Consider the following 6,000-nt stretch of genomic DNA (forward strand, 5'->3'; position numbering starts at 1 on the left):
ATATTTTTCTTATCATGTTGCTATTGGTTTTCTTTGCTGTTCACTGAGAACCTAATAACATAGTGTAGGGGAGGGAAGGAAGGATGAGTATTCAAAATAACCACATAAACATTTGGAAGAAGGCAGAAGATATTATCTGTTAAGAAAAACAGCAACTTTGGGGCAAATTCCCAGTAACTTCCATGTGGGCATTGTGGTGAATGTTTTGGGTTTTAGTTTGAAGTACAAAGCAATTATCCAGAGTGATAACTCATACTATCAGAAAAGATTGAGTCCTCTGGAAAGATCCTTTAAGATCTGGACTAAATTCCAGAGCAGATTCCCCATGGCACTGATCTGGGGGCCAGAAGACAGAGTTTGGGGTTTCTCTTACAAGTGCAATGTAGGAAAGGGCAACTAAGCATCCAGGCAAGAAACGAGCAAGAATTGCCACTGCCCAGGGCGTAGCTACATTGTAGAATGAATGCAGTTTGACACTACTTTAACTACCATGGCTCAGTGCTATGGAATAATGAGAGTTGTAGTTTTGCAAGGTCTTCAGCCTTCTCTGCCAAGGAATGCTGGTGTCTCATCCAACTACAATGCGCAGGATTCTATTACATGGAGCCGTAATAGTTACAATAGTGTCAAACTGCATTAATTCTACAGTGTGTAGATGCACCCCTGGTTAGCCTGCCAGGGAAACCCAAGAAGCACACCCAGGGCATCACTAGAGTTAATTTTGCCCAGTGTGGTAACTCACCTTCATGGTCCTATTCCCATACCAGATGATACCCCAATTTTGTAGCTACAATACCAGAAATAAAAATAAAAACCAGCAACGGTTTAAAAACACTCAGTATGTTTCAAAGCATCATCACAAATTAGGAATAATGACAGTTCTGACTGGGGAGCATGAGCACTAGATGGTTAGCATAGAGCAGTGGTTCTCAACCTGTAGGTCCCCAGATGTTTTGGCCTTCAACTCCCAGAAATCCTAACAGCTGGTAAACTGGCTGGGATTTCTCAGAGTTATAGGCCAAAACACCTGGGGACCCACAGGTTGAGAACCACTGGCCTAGAGGTTTAATCTTATACCTTGATGTAGTATTATATATGAGAGCTCGGCTTAAGAAAAATGTTTTTGTGGTTTAACTACATGGATATTTTTAATGAAAATATACATCTCTGCTGAAATGCTCAACAGAAATTACATGGACAGTAATTTTGGTGTCAACATCCTCCCTTGTGGTGTCACTCAGTGTGGCCTGCACTGCATGCTCACTGGTAGTGCATTACTGGTAGTGATGCCTCTGATCCAGGGACAGAGGAGGCTGTTTTCCATCCTTCAGTATTTGCTGCCTGGACCAGCTTCTGCACTTCACTTTATGCCACAACCTGGTCATCCCTGTGGAAAGTACTGACTTTTTGACCGAGAATTGTTGTTGTTGTTGATGATGATGATATTACAGTATTCCTTTGTTTTGGTTTGCTCGATTCAGGAATCATCCATTACTTCCTCCCTGTGCGGTTTTTTACTTAGTTTTTTTTTTTACTTAAAAGGCCATATTGCAAGAGCTGTGGAGGTTTCCAATTACTATTAGCTGGTAATGTTCTTTCATGAGTTTAATTAATTGTTCCCATTTACTTTTAAGAACTATTAAAGAATAAACGAGCCATCAGTTTTCTTGCTAGCAGGTTGCCATGTATGAGCACAATAGTTCCATCTCTGCTGAAATTTACAACTTAGATAACAGTATTTGATTACGTTTTAAAAGTCGCTGAAAACATGGGATTAATCTGAACTGTCTCTGCCAAACTGGGACACTTGGAAGGAATGCTCTCTGCAGCCTTTAGCTAACAATGTCTAATTATAACAGTAGTTTTTCAGCCCACTGGCAATAATATTGTAACAAAAACATGAGCTGCTAATCAATCAAAGTGAGCAAAACCTGCCTTCAGAAGATCATAGGGAAGTGGACAAAGATACCCCAGGACTGGGGTTAATTGTGTTGGGCTCCTGATGTTTATAAAGTATTTTTCCTTTAAAAACATAAATGCCATAAGAACTATTTTACATTGCGAATATTAATATCTTTCCTTTCTTACAATGTATATGTTCCTCCCTACTCTATTCTTCCAGATGTGTGAGGTGGGTCAAATGGAGAGAGTGAAGTGAAGCCAAGACTGTCCAATGAGATCAGTGGCTCTAGGGGTGCATCTACACTATCAAATTAATGCTGTTTGACATCATTTTAGCTGCCCTGACTCAATGCTATGAAATCCTGTGAGCTGTAGTTTCGTGAGGCACCAGCACGCTTTGACAGACAAGTCTAAAGTCTTTGTAAAACTACAATTCCCATTATTCCATAGCATTGAACCATAGTAGTTAAAGGGGTATCAAACAGATTCATTTTACACAGCCTAAGAGACCTAGAATCTGGATCTTCTGTTCTAGTTGATAACTCTAACCACTATATTTTGCTGAATCTATTATTATGACTTTAAAAAAGAAGAACCTAATATTTTTCAATGACTTCATCACCCTTTGCAAGCCTAACCTAGAATAATGGAAGAGTGCTGTTTCTTAGGACTTCATCCCACAGGATAAGTAAAGCATTTGGGATCATTGTTTTTCCCTTAAGCTTTGCATAGCCTCATTTTGAAATTAAATGGCTGATTTTCCTAACCCCATCACATGGTTTCCCTCTTTCTGCTTTTTTCCTAATTTTCCATTTGCCTTCACATTACACTGGAGACATATTTCTCCTCCCACTGTCTCCTTCCCCATTTTCTTTGGATATTAAAATTTCTCTTTGTAAGTACAGGTAGCTCTCAATTCAAAAGGGAAGTCTATTTAGGTTAAAAAGTGACATAAATTACCATTCCTTCCTCCTTGGTCCCAAAACAGTAATGGCGGAATAAAGGAATCAATAGTGCCCATCTTGGCTCATCCCTCCATGATGATGTCATTGTTATGTTTACAAGCGGGCAACAGGGAATTCCCATCACATGGTAAATTGGGCAATTTTACACATCTCTACACGAGGAATCGAAAAAGAATTCAACTACCAATCAACTTAGGAAGCATAGGAAAAACCACATTTTAGAAATGGCGAGATACCTGGAACCCACTGCATGAGCTTGAATTATGTGATGGGCTCTGTCAGTAGTTGTTTCTTAAATATGTTGAAACGCTGATTTTATTGCGTGTGATGAAGTCCTTAGTGAACAATTGGCTTGAAACTGGCCTTCACACCTGTCCTTATGTCTCTTCACAAATACATGCAGTTACATAATAGATTATGAAATAGAAGTCAAACATTCAAGGCCTGAAATATTCCTCAGGGAGCCATGTCCCCATAGACTGTGCATTCCTCTCCTGGGTATAGACCTGTGAGAGAATTCTGAGAGCTTATCTCAGCCTTCTTTTACCTCTTTGCATAAATCTTTATGACTTTCTGGTTTTGGCACATTAAGCATAAACATTTTACAGATCTATTAATAGTATTACATTTGAATTCTACCTTTCTTTCTAAGAATCCAGGCTGGTATACATGGGCCAGAATGTGAAAGGCTGTACTTTCTCCAGAAATGTGCAGCCGTTGTGTGGGAAGGCAGGAGAAATCATCTGGTTCCAAGCAACCTGTTTTTCTTCACAGCCACAGCATCCATGGCATTTTCTCAATTGCTGGCATTGCTAGCAGTAGTTATACCAGCACAGCATACTGACACAATTCTGTTGTTGTTACAGCTGTGTGCTTTCAAATCATTTCCAACTTATGGCAACCCTATCTTGGAGTTCTTCTGGGGCTAAGAGTGTGTGATTTACCCAAAATCATCTAATGCAGTAGTTCTCAACTTGGGGTCCCCAGATGTTTTTGGCCTACAACTCCGAGAAATCGTAGCCAGGTTACCAGCTGTTAGGCTTTCTGGGAGTTGAAGACCAAAACATCTGGGGACCCACAGGTTGAGAACCACTGTATTAATGTCTAGCAAAGGTATACCTGAGATTCAGCTAACTCCTCAGTCAAACTGGGTTGATTCAGCCATATTCAGGAAGCTATTTGAGTTATTTGTTCCCCCAAGCACTCAGAACACAGCAGATAAAGAGGGCTTATTCAGAAACTAGAGAAAGTCCCTGGAATTATCAAAATATTCCAGTTTTTTAAAAGATCCGTATTAATGATTTTGCATCCAACCCCTCTTTTTGAGTGGGGTTGATGCACTCTCTCCACTTGGGTTCCTCCTCCTCTCCTTCCCACTGATCACATCTAAAATCAGACAATCCTTCAGAAACTATCTTCAATTTCCATTGGGTTCTGTTTAATTATTTGTTAGCTGAGATTTGCTTCCGGCTAAGTGGAGGTTTGCCTTTGGCTCTCTCACCTGAGATCTGCCTTTGGCAGATCTCAGCCTGGGTGACTTGCCTCAATGGGTTTCCGTGGCCAAGTGGGGATACAAACCCCAGTCTCTATGTGCCTAAGTTGTACATTCAAATCACAACACCAGACAGGCTCTCACAGTGGATGTTTTCTTAAAATATATATATATTCTACAATACATTCTCAATTGTCTATAGTGTAAACAGAAAATTGTCCCAGCAGGCAAACAGATAGCCTAAGGCTTCTTGTTAATTCATTTTATATTTGCAAGGTGCTGTTGCTGTTTAACTCAGAAGTGGAGCATCTCATTTTGCAAACTTGAAGTGAAAAAAATCCATCCTGTTTTTTTCAGCATTCTGTAGGTCTCTCTGCTGCTGGTGTAGACAGAGCTTTATATTAAAATGTGGGCATCTGTAGGTGGGTTAAAGGTCACTTTTCTCCTATGGGGAAACTTTGAGCTTCCCAAAATGCCAAAACCTCCATCAAAAGAATTTAAAAGTGGCTGGAAGTTGACGTCTGGTTATTTTTAATGATATAAAATGTAGGTCGTCCTATTTAAATGGCCTCCTGGAAGCTTCCATAAGCAATAATTCACCCAAAGATAAAGTGATGTTGCAGGACTGAAAATCAGCATTAGCCAGAGCAGCTTATGGCAAAGTTTGGCAGCTGTGCTCCAATAGCATCAGGATGGTCATTCCTGGTACATCTTTTGCATTCCCCTTTAACCCTACATGGTCCCCATTTACCCTTATATGGTACTTGGTAAACCTGAATCTGGGAGATACATTAAACTGAGGAACCAAGTTCCATGACAACATCATTCTGCCTCTGGACTTCAATTCATGCTCCACTAAGTACATTCCCAGAAATAGCTAACAGTCCTTTGACATTTGGAACTGGTGGCTGGATTTTTTCTATGCATTGCAAAGATAATGAACTCTCTCTTTAAAAAATGGCTGTACCGTCACTTTACGGAGGTTGAATCAAATGAAAAATTCTATGCCTATGCCATATATAACTATTTTTTTATTAAAGTATAGTTTAGCAGAATTATATATGTTCATGTCTTTTCGCATAAAAGGATCCTTTGCTGTATCCCTTTGCCCCATGGAACCTAGAGACTGATGGGTAACTGGTTCATCAATACATTCTTTCCCAATACGTTATTGTACCAGTTATCCCAAAAGCTGTTTATTGTTGTACATTGATGATATAAAATCATTTCATTTTACTGCATTAATCTTTAGTGTGTTTTGTAGTCTCAAGGATCATGGCATTAGGAAAGCTGATCTCAGTGACTGAGAACTGACAGTTCATTAAAAAGTGCCATCATGACCAGAACTTACCAGAACACCAACAGCTTGAGACTGTTGTCTTCACCGGATGAGTTATTTTGTGAGATGGAAAAATATCAGTGGTACTGTGGGTCTGATACTCCCAGCTGTCTATGAATTTAATAAACTCCTTAGCCAAGCGGAATGGTCTTTAATACTGAGAATGTGATCACAGCAATGCACAAGCAATCCATGTGAATGTATTCGATTGAGTGGTTTGCCTTGCTTGGAAACATGTATTATGATGAATGTTCTGTGCATTCGTAGTTATGAAATCACATAAAATAAGAAATTATAGAAAG

Source organism: Anolis carolinensis, chromosome 3, assembly GCF_035594765.1.
Source record: "Anolis carolinensis isolate JA03-04 chromosome 3, rAnoCar3.1.pri, whole genome shotgun sequence".
NCBI lineage: Eukaryota > Metazoa > Chordata > Lepidosauria > Squamata > Dactyloidae > Anolis > Anolis carolinensis.